This window comes from Mustela nivalis (assembly GCF_964662115.1).
Source record: "Mustela nivalis genome assembly, chromosome: 19".
NCBI lineage: Eukaryota > Metazoa > Chordata > Mammalia > Carnivora > Mustelidae > Mustela > Mustela nivalis.
This window is the reverse complement of record NC_139038.1, coordinates 6037267-6050231: the sequence shown is the minus strand read 5'-3', so window position 1 is coordinate 6050231 and position 12965 is coordinate 6037267.

Genomic DNA, 12965 nt, shown 5'->3' with positions numbered 1-12965 from the left:
TCCTCCCCGGGGTGGCCCTGCCCAGGTCAGAGAACTGGAAGGAAGGTCACCCAAGGGTTGAGGCTCCAACACAAAAAGGTTATACACACAGAAACAAGCGCATGCGTGCGCACACTCATACACACACACAGATACACACGTCACACATGTCACACAGGCATCTCCGACGGGGTCCTCTGTATCAGTGAGGTTGGTTGCTGTGTCCTGAAATCGGACCAAAATGACATCGGACTTAATGCACTTGGCCACGCGCCGCTTCCAGGCCCGGCCCTTCCCTTTGTGCACTGGTCCCCGTGGCTCCTGGGGCCCACTCTAAGGACACTCCGTTTCCTGCCTGTTTGCTGGGGGTGGGGTGGGGGCTAACGCTTTGTGAGTGCGGAGGGCTTTATAAAAACAGCACCTTTTGTTCCTGAGTCTGTTAACTTCCATGGAGGGAAAAGAGAAGCCAGCCAGCGGGGACATGGGGTCACTGTGGGGGATGGCATCCTTGGCCCTCTGCATGGCCTGGGGGAGGAGGAGGCAGGTCTGGAGGGATCCCTTGGGGGAGCCTAGAGTTGGGGGAGACAGCGGATCCAGGTGCCTGCGGAGAGAGACCACAGTGAGCCCCCCTGACCCCCGCCTGGCATAGCTGCGCAGGAGCCTGGGAAGTCAAGTTGGGGGCCTGTTGGGACGGGAGGGGGCAGGGCCGTGGGGGCGAAGCTCTGTTGCCGTAATCTTTGCTCTCGGACTTTGTGCAGACAAGAGCATTCCCGCTGTCGTGCTGCTCATTCTCATGAAACACTGCCATTAGTGCTGAATAAAGCTTGTGTGCTCTCAGAATAGCCGAGCAGATGCCAGGGGGCCCGGAGTCTCTTTCTTTTCTGGGCACGGGGCTTGGGGCTTTGGGCCTTGCACAACCGGCGCCCTTGCTGTGTTCTCAGGCAAGCGTGGATGGAGCTGCTGTCTGGGGCGTTGGGTGGGTCGTTGGGACCAGCACTCCTTAAACCTCTGCTCAGGCTGCATGACCGACTGAGCAGACTCGGAGCCAGGGGCGGGGGGGTGGGGGAGGGTTGCCTCTTGGAGGTGGGTCCAGGTCCCCCCGCCCCATGACTCAACCTGCAACCAAGCCTGCAGCTTTGGCGAAGGATCAGAGCCCAGAGGACCGCTACACTTAGTGAACTTGGAAATGCGGATCCTGCCGCCCTGCCCACACCCAAATCCACACCTGCTGAGGGGGGGGCAGCCACCCGGGTCCCCTCCCCACAGACCAGCAAGGAATGCTGGTGCACCATCAAGGGCGGGCGCCTCTGGTCGCACTTGAACTTGGATGTGCCTGGGTGGCACCAGAGGTCTCGCCACGCCCCATACTTTCATTCCGGACGTCGGGAGTGGGGCCTGGGAATCTGGGTTTCTAACAAGATCCCAGATGCGTCGGATGGGCCAGGTCCGAGGACGGCATTTACAGTCGCCTTCCTCTTGAGTCCTCGCCTTCCATCCTAAGCTCCCTTTCTGCCATAAGAGATCTGGAGCTTTTTTCTAAATTGCTTGCGCTCTCCTGCCATCCTCACGACCCAACCCAGTGAGCCAGTGTGCCCAGTCCTCAAGCTGGAACATGGGTGGGTGTGAACCCCACCCCCACCCCCACCCTAGCCGTACCCCTCTGGGAAGCCCCACTTTTCCATGAGCCAAGTCAATTGGGGAAGTTTCTCAGACTTGAGCACCAACATGGAGGGGGAAATGTTGCCACACACACCTTTCCACTGACCAACCCCCAGCCAGGGGTGAGAGGGTCAGGCACCTGCGTGCTACAGGGGACCCTTATGCCTCCTGATAACTGGTTAGAGGATCAAACAAGACCTTGGAAAAGGTGGATGGGGTGCGGGGAGGGGACTGTCCTTGCCGTGAATCATTTTACTGTGTCCCTAATAAAAGAGGGCGACACGTGGCTTCAAGCCACTCCCAGCTGGCGTAGGACACGGCTCCCCATCTCTGCACGTGCCTTTGAGAGAACCTGGCTTTCGAGCATCTAACCCCCTCCCCGCCCCCGCCGGGGAATTTAGAAGTGGTTGTTCACGTTACATCTAGCTCTATAAACGGTGGTACTCAGGTGTTTCTCTTACAGAAGTTAAAACAATTAAGAAACCAAATTGTTAACCACCATAGAAGAGCTGGAAAGAATTACTGGAAGGGGGGCGCCTGGGTGGCTCAGTGGGTTAAAGCCTCTGCCTTCGGCTCAGGCCATGATCTCAGGGTCCTGGGATCGAGCCCCGCATCGGGCTCTCTGCTCAGCAAGGAGCCTGCTTCCTCCTCTTTCTCTCTGCCTGCCTCTCTGCCTGCCTCTCTGCCTGCCTCTCTGCCTGCCTCTCTGCCTGCCTCTCTGCCTGCCTCTCTGCCTGCCTCTCTGCCTGCCTCTCTGCCTACTTGTGATCTCTGTCAAATACATAAATAAAATAAAAAAAAAAGAATTACTGGAAGGGAAATGCAGAAAAGGACAACAACCAGGATAAGAGACAGCTTCCCTTTGCCTAATGGAAGACTCACACAACTGTAGTTCAATCTAGTAGGAGAACATCTGACCCACAAAATTTGGGGGTGTGCAGGCTGCCGAGGACAGCGGCTGGGTTGAGCCGCAGAGCTCTGAGCACTGACCCTGAGCAAGGCAGGTCTTCGAGGCGCTCCCACATTGCTATGCGGTCTCAGCTGGGGGTGGCGGGGACACAGGCGACTGCAACCCAGGCCGGGGAACTTGTGGGGAACTAACTGTATACTCACCCACCAGCCCCTGGTGTCTTCATAAGCGGTGTCACAATTCTGTACTAGCCCTCCCCACACACATATCCCCCCACCCCCACAGCCCCTGCTGGCAAGAGGATCTGGGGCAGCTATTCTCACAGCCTGACCTTCTAGAAGGGACCCAAATCACACCGATGAGAGGCTGTGGGTTCCTATGACCACAGGGAGTCAAGGGTAGAATCAGTTGAATGTATTCTTGCCTGGACTTGGGAAGAGCTCTTTTTCCCTTTGAGAAGCCTGGTCCAGTCACCTTGGACAGAGTGGGGTGTTTTTTGGAAGGATTCTGAGCAGTTGAGCCTGATGGGATTAAAGTGGGTTCCAGGGGTGCCTGGGTGGCTCAGTGGGTTAAAGCCTCTGCCTTCAGCTCAGGTCATGGTTCTAGGGTCCTGGGATGGAGCCCCACATCGGGCTCTCTGCTCGGCAGGGAGCCTGCTTCCTCCTCTCTCTCTCTGCCTACTTGTGATCTCTGTCTGTCAAATAAATAAATAAAAATCTTTAAAAAAAAATAAATAAAGTGAGTTTCCAGGGGGCCTGGGTGGCTCAGTGGGTTGAGCCTCTGCCTTCGGCTCAGGTAACGATCCCAGGGTCCTGGGATCGAGCCCCACATCGGGCTCTCTGCTCCACGGGGAGCCTGCTTCCCCCTCTCTCTGCCTGCCTCTCTGCCTACTTGTGATCTCTCTCTCTCTGTGTCAAATAAATAAATAAAATATTTTAAAAAAATGAATAAATAAAGTGGGTTTCCAAGGAAATGTAGATGAACACACTGGTACTGAGTTGAAGAGTGACTGCCCCCAAATTCACGTCCACCCACACCCATGAACTGATACAGAAATAAGGTCTTTGCAGATGCAGTCAAATTAAGATGAGATCTTACTGGAATGAGGGGTATCCTAAACCCAATGACCAGCGTCCTTATAAAAAGAGAAGAGACCCAGACAGATACACAGGGAAGATGGTCAGGCGGTGGGGGGCAGGGACAGGGTGATGAGAGCACCAAGGGTCACTGGTGCCACCAGAAGCGGGGAGGCACAGAATGGATTCGCCCAGGTTAGCCTGCATGGGCCACCATAACAAAGCCCCACGGCTGGGGGGCTTCAACAGACATTTATTTTCTCATAGTCCTGGAGGCTGGAATTCAGAGATCAAGGTGTGGCGTCTCCCAGGGGTCCTCTCCTTGGCCTGATGGGGGTCCCCTGTCTCTCTTTCCTCTGAGCATGTCTGTGTCCTAATCTCTTCTTTGAAGGACACAGATTTGCTCAGGACCCACCCAATGACCTCCTTAAAGGTCCCATTTCCAGATGCCTGGCTGGCTGGCTCAGTTGGTTCAGCATCTGCCTTTGGCTCAGGTCATGATCCCAGGGTCCTGTGATGGAGTCCTCTATTGGGCTCCTTGCTCAGCAGGGAGACTACTTCTCCCTCTGCCTGCCACTCCCCCTGCTAGTGCTTTCACTCTCTCAAATAAATAAATAAATAAATAAATAAATAAATATTTTAAAAGGCTCCATTTCCAAAGAGGGTCACCTAATGAGGTGCTGCAGGTGAACACAGGAAATTTGGATGGACACAGTTCAACCCACCACACCTTGATTTCAGACTTCTAGTCTCCAGAACTAGGAGAAAACAGATTTCTGTCATCCGAAGCCACCGGTTTGTAGTGTTTGCTTCTGCAGCCACAGGAAATGAATGTACTTCCGTGTCCCTGTGGCAGTTGGGCTCACACTCTGCACTCACCCAACCAGCCAGCAGATCTAGCATCTGACCACTTCTCCCCACCCTGGAGCCTTCGCCACTCCACTGTCTCCTCTTCACCCTGCACCCCGTGTGTGCACCAGGACCATGACCTCTTCCATGCAAACCCCTCGATGTCTCCCAGCTCAGAGCCCTTCCAGTGGCCCCAAGGCTGGCATGACCTGGCCCCTTTAACCTCACTGCCTTCATTCCCTGCAGCTCATCCCTCCAAATCTGCCTTCCTCAGGCTTTGCTTCTGCTGTTCCCCCTGCCACACTCTTCCCTACACACAACCCCCCCCGCCCACACAGACACACTCTGCTTCCCCCTCTGCTTCTTTACTCTCAAGTGCCACCTGCTCAGTGAGACAATTACAACACCCCCTGCCTCCCATACTTTGTATCCCCCACCCACAAGAGCAATGATCACCCTAGAGTATACTATTAATTTTATTAATTTATTGCTTTCATCTGCCTTCCCTCATAGAATAAAAACTCCAGGAACTCCAAGAAGGAAGAGGCTTTGACTAGTGTTCACTATTTACAGTTTCAGTACCTAGGACAGTGCCCAGCACATAGTAGGAGCTCATTAAATATCATCCCGGAAGAGAGGGGGAAATGCCACTTCCCCCATTTATGGCTTCACAATGTCTGGAGTTTAGGAAAAAGAAGATCCTAAGGAAAGGACTCAGTATGTCCCCAGATTGTCCTGAAGGACAAAAGTGGCCTGGAAAGTCCTGATTTGGGCAAAGGAGTGATGTCCAAGGGACAGGATGCGGAAGCCTCCCTGCCTGGATCCTGGAGGGAGAGACCATTCTCTGGTGGGGGTTCCTTCCTGCTGGGGACCTGGAGCTGCCTCATGTGATGGTATGTCAGAAACCGGTTCTGCTGTTTGTTCACCGTCAGGCTGGCTCTGACGGTGCCTCATTTGGGGCTGAGGAGGAGGATTTGAGGGTAGAAGCAGGGAGGCAGCCAGGCTACGGGGCTGAAGGGGCAAGCTTGGCTGGGACCTGCTTGGCATCTGGCCAAGGGGCTGAGGAGGAGCTGGGGCCACCAGAGAGGGTTGGGACCTTGGGCTCTTAACCTGGGGTGCCCAACCCCCAAGGGATCCATGGAGAGAATCCGCAAACTCAGGGCAGAGGAAGAAATTGCATCTTCAACATTATAAACCTTTGATCAGATTGTGGTGGTTCCGTCGGCTGTAAATGTAGGCAGTGCTGTTAGCAGTTGCCGCGGCTGATTTCTCGGGCCACAGAAATCGTAAATGTGTTCATATCACATTCCAGTTGTTGTGGGTCTCTCAAAACATCAGCTATGCTGATCATGTCTTCAAAACTACAGCTGCTGTTAGACCTGCTGCTGGATCTTATTTCACTAAGCACATATGTTACAATACTATTTTGATAACTATATTTCAGTATAATTGGTTTCCTTTGTAATCCTATATGCTTTTAAAAACTATTCTAAGGGCTTGATTAAACCGGAGGGGAGCTCGTGGTACCAGAAGGCTATCTGACCTCTGTAGCTGTTCCTTTTTAAAGAGGCTCAAAGGGCATGGGGGAAACAGTGGGGGGGACTCTGTTTGCTTTGGGGCAGATGAAAGGATCCTTCCGGGGACCCTAAGGCTCCTACCATGGGCATCTGACCCAGGACAACAGGCCGGGCCACCTCCATGAGCAGGCCGTCTGCCTGTCTGCCTGCAGTGCCCAGTATGACCAGCAGGTGGTAGCCCCACCCAGCCTTGTGCAATTTCCTTCTTGCCGTGGTGGCTCTCAGGTGCCACAGAGGGGACACAGGGAACACACATGGTGTGGGACCAGGCAGCTCTGGCACCCGCAGACACGCACACACCTTTGCACGTGCGTGAATACACGCACGTGCACAGGTATGCTCATGCTCACACAACTAGAGCAGCCTACCTGAGAATCAGCTTCCAGAGCTTTCCACCTCTTCTAAGACAAAAGGCACTCCTGGGACTCTGGAATAGGGGGCCTCCTTTGTTCTGCATCATCTCTACGTTCCCTAATGGTCTTTCTGAGGTGTGCACAGGTCAGCATGAGCCAACTCCAGCCTCAAAAACCTAACTGCAGCTGGGGTCAAGAGCGGGCGACAGAAGTGGACATCTGAGTTCCATCTGGCTCTGAGACCATGGGCAAGTGACAGTCTGAGCTCTAGTTTCTTTGTTTTGCACGTTTTGGACAAAGAGTGAACTCTTTCAACCCAACAACAAGAAGACAAACAACCGAGTTAAAAAATGAGCAGAGGACTTGAACAGGCATTTCTCCAACGAAGAACGACAAATGGCCAATAAGCCCATGAAAAGACGCTCCCCATCATTAGTCATCAGGGAAATGCAAATCAAACCACAAGGAAATACCACTTCATGCCTACTAGGATGGCTATGATAAACCAGCCCAAACACAACACAACAGAAACCAAATAATAAGTATTGGCTGTGCTGTGCTGGTGAGAATGGAAAACGGTTTGGTGGTCCCTCAAAAAGTGAAAAGTAGAATTAGTCTGTGACACAGTGATTCCACTCCTAGGTCTACACCTGAAAGAACAGGAAACAGATGCTCAAAGAACTCATTCACGGCCAGTGTTCACAGCAGCAACACGATTCGCAACAGCCGAAAGGTAGAAATGGCCCAAGTGTCCATGACCAGAGGAATAAAGAAATTGTGGTCTATGCCCACATTAGAATATTATTCAGGCTTAAGAATAACGTACTGACACCTGCTACGATGTTGGGTCAACCCTGAAAGCATGAGACTCCCCCAAACAAGCCAGACACCAAAGACCACATGTATGTTTCCATTTATAGGGAATGCCCAGAACAGACACATCCTTGGACAGAGCGTGGATGAGTGGTTGCCAGGGGGCTGGGAGGGAGGAACAGGAAGCGATAATTTAGTCGGTAGGGGGTATTCTTCTGAGCCAATGAAAACATTTTGGAACGAGAGAGAGGTGGAGTTTGTACAACCTGCGGAATGAGCTGCTGAACTGTTTGCTTTAAGATGGTCAAATGCATGTCATGTGAATTTCATCAACTCTTTTTGCAATTAAAAAGAGAAAAAGAGGGACGCCTGGGTGGCTCAGTCATTAAGCATCTGCCTTCGGCTCAGGTCTTGATCCCAGGATCCTGGGATAGAGCCCCGCATCAGGCTCCCTGCCCAGTGGGAAGCCTGCTTCTCTCTCTCCCACTCCCCCTGCTTTGTTCCCTCACTGATCTCTCTCTGTCAAATAAATAAAATCTTTAAAGAGAGAGAGAGAGAGCGAGCGAATGGGTGCATTTTCTGGGTATTCATTCAGAGAATGTTCTGGCAGCATTGATGAACCTGGTACCAGGGACCCAGTGGGTCTAGGCTCTCTCCCAGCCTGCTGCCTCGTGGCAAAGGGCTGTTGTGGAGACTGAAGATGGAAGATTCTGGAGAAACAAGCATGAGGGGAGACTGAAGGGAGCTACAGGACCCTCCTGGGGGCCCCTCCGCCGCCATCTTTTCCAGCTTCCGACCAGATCCGGGTGGCAGATGCGCACACCCCTTGCTGGGGTCCTAAGCGAACTCACTCAGCGAGTTATCTTTTTGTCAGGGACACCGAGGTCCAGAAGTGGGAAAGCCATCTCTGCCTCAACGGCAGCAGCAGCGTCTCTCATCGGCTCACGGGAGCTTTGTCCCTGCCACCAGGTGAGGAAGAGCATCCAGGAGGAAACAGAGCTGGGGCGGGGGAAGGAGGCGGAGCAGGGTCACAGGCTGAATCGCTGCACACGGGCCCTGGGGAGAACAGGGAGGACTTTAGGGATTCGGGGGGGGGGCTGCTAAGCACTGGGTGTCCCACCTCTTCCTCAGTGCTGGGCAGCTGCTGTTCCCCCCTAAGGCCTGATTTCCACCACTGTGACCTCAGGCTCCCTCCACATCGAGTTCTTCTGTCTCTGTGACACTCGTGTCTCTCCTTTTCGGTAAACAGCATGCGCCAAGGCAGGTGTGTGCCCCTCACTCCGGAGTGCAAGAGGAGCTCAGTGGACTCCCAGGAGCCCGTGATGGAAAGCATCCTGGGAACGGTGCAAAGCCAGGAGAGTCTGGTGTCGCATTCTGGAGCCTGTGCTCCGCAAATTGCCTTGGAGCATTGCTTTCTTTTTAATTCTGCTCCTCCAAAGCCCCCGTGTGCATCTAGGAATGGGCAGCAGGGGGTGCTCAAAGCTCTTCTGAGAGGGAGCCAGCCCCAGAGCCCCGAAAGGGAAGGCCAGGCCTGGGAGGGGGCGGGTAGTAATGCCCTACTCTGGTTGTAGTTTCTGCCCCCCAGCCCCTCCCCTCTCGGTTCCCCAAGACTGTGTGGGCACCAGGCCACCCCTAGCCTGGTCCGGGAGGCGATGGGAGGGGATACAGCATCTTCTTTCAAAGAGAAACCACAACTTTGGGCTCCAAACTCAGGTTGGGTCCACTCACGCTCTGGCTCAAAACCCTCAAAGGCCCCCCATCACCTTTAGTACCAAATCCAAATTCTTCGTTTGGCATTCACGCTCCTCATGCCTAGCTTTCCTGCCTTATTCATGATAACATTCCCCCTTTCACCACGATGCATATGGTCTAACCATCTCCACCCCGTGCCCCCCGCTGTCAGGGCTCACCCCTCATTCACTCAGCAAGTGTGCACTGTGCCAAGTGCTGGGAACGCAGCCACGAGTCAGCAAGGCCCGGCCTCCTGGGACTTCCTATCCCTGGGATGACCGACACCAAGCCACGAACTGCAGAAACAGCCACCGAACGGCAGGGGCTGTGGTGCCTGCTGTCCCCATGCCTCTCTTTCACACCTGCCTGGGGGGCATGCCCGAAATCTGTCCGGCACCCAGCATGGGGACTGGTCCACAAGAGGCTGAGCATCCTGACTCCAGCCCAGAACACGGGGATGGCACTTCTGCTGATGGCCTGCGGCTCTTCGGCAGAAAACCAAGAGGCTTCCCCACCCCCGCTCCCCCACCCCGGCCCACGTCTCCCAGAGAGCTGCTCTAGGACTCTGAGCTCAAGGGGGCAGGGACGGTACACTTGGTCCAGCAGGCACCTGACCACAAGCATCCCCACCAGCTACTCCCAGGGCCACATACCCACTTCTCCCGGATTTTAACAACCAGGACAAAGATTATTGCCCGAGATCTCTTTATTCCTATAGTTCACTATGGACACAAAGAACATTCTCGCTATCTTCAGATTCAATTGGCCAAACCATGTTGATTTTTCCCTCAGCCCTGTGCTCCCAGAAAACAGCAGGGCTTATAGGAACCCCCCACCCCCACCCTTTGTATCTGGAAAATGACTTGTTGCAAAGAACCAGCCTCCGACACACGATTTAGACGAGACTCACGGATGCTCCCTGCCCCAGACTGTGACCTTGTTCACTTCTGACAAGGACAGACACAGACCCTCAAAATCCCCTTCATGGACCCATAAATGATTACCTGAATTGCTTGTTTCACTGGTCAAGGGGAGCAACGTGCTTGTCAGCCAGGTTTTGGTTAAACGTCTCTCCTTCCTCCGGGCCCTTGAACGTCAGTTCTCAGCCTGAGCCAGCCAACAGCCCCTCCTGGAATGGCTCCGGAACAGGGTTAGACATTCTCCAATCTTCTATCCCGCTTCCCCACACCGGATTCCTTCCGGCTTCGTTTGCTCCTTTCTGAAGCAGAGAAACTCTCGGCCTCTCTTCTGACGCCTGCAGACCCGATGGTCAGAGTCTTCTCCCTCTTGCAAGACTTTCTCCCCCCACCCCCCCACCCCCGGCCTTTCGAGAATCCTTTTGCAAAAAGTCACTCTTATCAAGTCTGGATTTGTTTTTCTTTGACACTCTAGAAGGAGCAACGTGAAGATGGTCCCTGATGGCTCCAGTCAGCAAGTCACAGGGGCGGAGCGGATACCCACCTGCCTTGGCTTTTACTCTGGGGCTCATGGGATGTTGGGGAAAGTGCTTTCGTGTCCAAACAAGCCAACACTCGGATTCCTAGGAACACAGCTGAGCTCAGGCATTCTTACTGAGGAACGGATGCTTCCCTCTGGTCTCAGCACCCCCATCTCCCCAACGGCCCCCACCTGGGGCAAACCTCCTCCAATTCAGCATTCACCACAAAAGCCATGAAGCTGTCATCAGAGGCAAAGGACACCGAGGCCGGCTCTCTTCTTGGAACCCGGAGCCTGGAAGGGGAAAATGCAACGAGAACAAAACACGAATTAATTGTCCGGGGTTTTCTCCTGCCTGAGCAGCTCGCCCAAGGTCTCGGAGCTGGGGCAGGAGTGGCGCAGCTGGGATTTGACCTCCGGGATCCTCTGATTTGACCTTCCGAAGCAGGGCTTCCACGCCCGCCCCGCCCTGCTGGGCTCCCAGGCTGCTGCTCCTCAGGCCCTCTGGGGGGCCACCTGTCCTGGGAGTGACAAGTGAGGCGCTGGGGCAGCTCTGACCATCAGGGGGCGCCCGGGCTTGGAGGAGGGGGACAGGAAGGACCTGTCCCACATCCTGGCGTCCTCCCCACAGCAGAAGGAGTGAGCCAGGGCAGGGCTGCCTGGGCTCAAATGTTTGCAAGCTGTGGGACCTCGGACAAGTCATTTTATTCTTCTGAGTCTCACTTTCCATGTCTCAGTTGGGGGAAATAAGGGTGCAGGCCTTGGGGACTCTGTGCCATGTGCCCCACAGTGAGGACCGTTGACGACTCCCTGCTACTACTAGTTCAGGTACTGTTAACAGCCCGGATGGAAAGCAGAGGAAACTGAGGCCAGAGAGTCAAGGGTACTGGCACATAAGCCAGAGTGAATCTGCCCCACCCAGCGCTGACTAAAAATTCTGGTTGGCAGCACCTCCCGGTCTGGCCCTCACACAAAGTTCCAGAACATTCCAAGTCCCCTGAACCTGAGCTTATAATGGGACAGGTTGCTCCCTACAGTGTATAAGGAAGACTGGAACCGTGGACACAGAAAGAGCCCCAGGGTGGAGCCCCAGCTGGGCCACTCACTTCTCTGCGCCTCAGTGTCTCTGACAGGATGTCTTGGAGGTGGTTGGGATTAGGTGTGGGGATGCATGTGCAGGCTTTATCCTCCAAAACGTGAGTCCCATCTTGAAGCTCCCTGGAGGGCAGGGACCAGGTCCGAGGACTTGGTTCCCAGGAAGCAGGGTACAGGAGTGTAGGCAGTGACTATGCCCTAAATACAGGGAGCCGTGTCTACACAGGGGGCACAGGGCGTGGAGTGGATTAATACAATAGCCACCTGCGGGTGCCAGAGGCAGGAACCGGAGGGGGAAGGAACTGTGGAGGCGCTGATTGGGGGGAAGGCAGTTGTGGCATCTCATTTTGGAAAACGGAATCCGGGGCACCTGGGTAGATCTGTGGGTTAAGTATCTGACTCTTGATTTCCACTCAGGTTGTGATCTCAGGGTCGTGGGATTGAGTCCCGTGTTGGGCTCTGCTCTCAGCGCAGAAGCTGCTTGTCCCTCTCCCTCTGCTCCTCCCCTTGTGTGCGCTCTCTCAAATAAATAAATAAATAAATAAATAAATATTATTTTTTTTTTTTAAAAAAGGCAGAATCCTTTGGTCCAAGGGCCAACGGAGGGCCACGCAGGGCCAGTGCCTCGCTGGCTGCCTCGGGGCCAGCATGAAGCCAGGTTTTTAGGATTCTCGCTCAGGAGCTCCCCCTCTTCTAAGGCCTAGCGCAGGGGGGCGAGGGGGGGGTGTGCCGTGGGGGGGGGGCGTGCCCCCAGCTCTGGATTTTTCCCTAAGTGCCAGGTGACCTTCAGAAGATCGCTTTCTGTGATTTTCCTCACAGCCTCGCCTGCAGCTCCATCTTTTAAAAATAGTCGCACAGAAACCCATTGCTTATTCAATGAGCTCTTTTGTTAAAAAAAAAAAAAAAATACCCTGCAGCTTCGGTTTGTTTAGTTCATAAAAGGCCCACTGCGATTATCAAAGAGCCAGCTCATTAAAGAAAAATGGGATGCTGGGAAGGAGTGGGAGAGGGCAGGGGTGGCCCGGGGGAGGGGGGGCAAATCTGTCCCCTCTGGAGACTTGGGGCGGCAGCCCCCCCCCCCTTGGAGGCTTAGCTGGCTCATCTGCATGGGGGTAAAAATAATAAAAATGTCAGGTCCTGGGATTCAGAGCGGACCGGACCACACACGCATAGTCCTGTCTCTCCATCCCTCCTCATTCTACTTGCCTCCCTCTGCGGCTCGGCCCGCCCTCCCCTCCCAAACTTCTGGAAAGAATCACGCCCACTCCAGTCTCACCTTCTTCTCTTTCCTCTGCCCGCATTTCCTCTGCCAGGCTCTTCCCAAGGTTATCAGTGACGCTCACATGGCTGAATGGACGTTAGCGGACAAATATTTGTACAGAACCTCGTGTCCGCCGGGCGCTGTTCCCACAGTTGTCAGCCCTCATCTTGCTGGGCGCTCAGAGGTGTGGGGTCCTGGGCGGCAGCCCGGAACTGGGGGGCCGGG